Here is a 1371-nt window from a genome sequence, read left to right as displayed (position 1 = left end):
GTTCTAAAAGCCCCACCTCCAAAATAAAAGTTCTAAAAGCCCCGCCTCCAAGACCAAAACTTCTAAAAGCCCCACCTCCAAAATAAGTTTTAAAAGCCCCGCCTCCAAAATAAGTTATAAAAGCCCCGCCTCCAAGACAAAAGTTCTAAAAGCCCCACCTCCAAAATAAAAGTTCTAAAAGCCCCGCCTCCAAAATAAAAGTTATAAAAGCCACGCCTCCAAGGGTGACAGCTCCTGAAGCCCCGCCCCCTGGCGGACTAGAGTCCAGCCGTCATGAGGTTTGGTTCCACGTTCCTCATTGGGTTCCAAGTTTTCGTAAAGATCCAGTAAATCGTAATTTCCCACGTTAAGAAGAGTCATTTCTGACGAGCTCGGCTAATTAGCATCATTTACACCAGAGCAGGACTAAAGCCTGGAAATCTTCCCGGCCGTTATTTGACCGACGTGTCGTTTTGTACCACGACACGATTTAGTTCAAAAACGTGCAGATTTTGAAATTCCGACTTGGATTCCAAAACTTTCCCACTTGGTAACCATGGCGACTGAACGCGGCACGAAAAACGTGTCGCGAGTTCACGCAACGGCATTTTACTGTGTTACTTTAATTCCCATTCAGATTGAGACGCGTTCCAGATGTTTTCCACGTGTTCCGAGCTTTTCATTCAGAATTGATCTGAGAAAACGTAAACGTTACACTGGAGTCTGAATATTGGATGTATATTTTCCAGTTTCCACGGAAATGAAGAAAGAAAAATGTAGAAAAAAACCCCCCGTTTATTTCTGTTTGTATTTACTGAGTGATTGTTTCCTTTGAGGAGAAAAAAACAGTATTTTGTTGTTTTATTCACGCATGTAGAAAAAAAACGTTTCGTATTTTGAGTTTCATGAAGAAAAATCAACTTTGTTTTTTTTTTCCCCATTTGAATTTAATCTCGCCACACACACACACACACACACACACACACACACACACACACACACACACACACACACAGTCTCATGAGAATGTATAAATACCCCGAATGGATTATTTATCCCAATAAATGTTTTCTAGAGCTTCAGAATGTTTTTAACATTTTATACAAAACATTTTTCATCACGTTAACGAGTTTTTGGGTAAATCAATTAAATTGTGTGTGCGTGTGTGTGTGTGTGTGTGTGTGTGTGTGTGTGTGTGTGAAAACATTAAAAATGCTCAATAATCTGAAATGGCAACAAAACTGATATACTGAGAAAGTGACGCTAACTGCTATTTAACTATGCTAATGCTAATCTCAGCCGCTGTTGACGCATGCTAATGCTGACCGACTGAGTATATTCTTGGGGCGACTTCAAGAAACACGCCGTGGAAAAACTTTATAAATATCTCAA

The sequence above is a fragment of the Blennius ocellaris genome (assembly GCF_963422515.1).
Source record: "Blennius ocellaris genome assembly, chromosome: 18".
NCBI lineage: Eukaryota > Metazoa > Chordata > Actinopteri > Blenniiformes > Blenniidae > Blennius > Blennius ocellaris.
The sequence above is the reverse complement of the archived record's forward strand: the minus strand, read 5'-3'. Positions refer to the sequence as shown.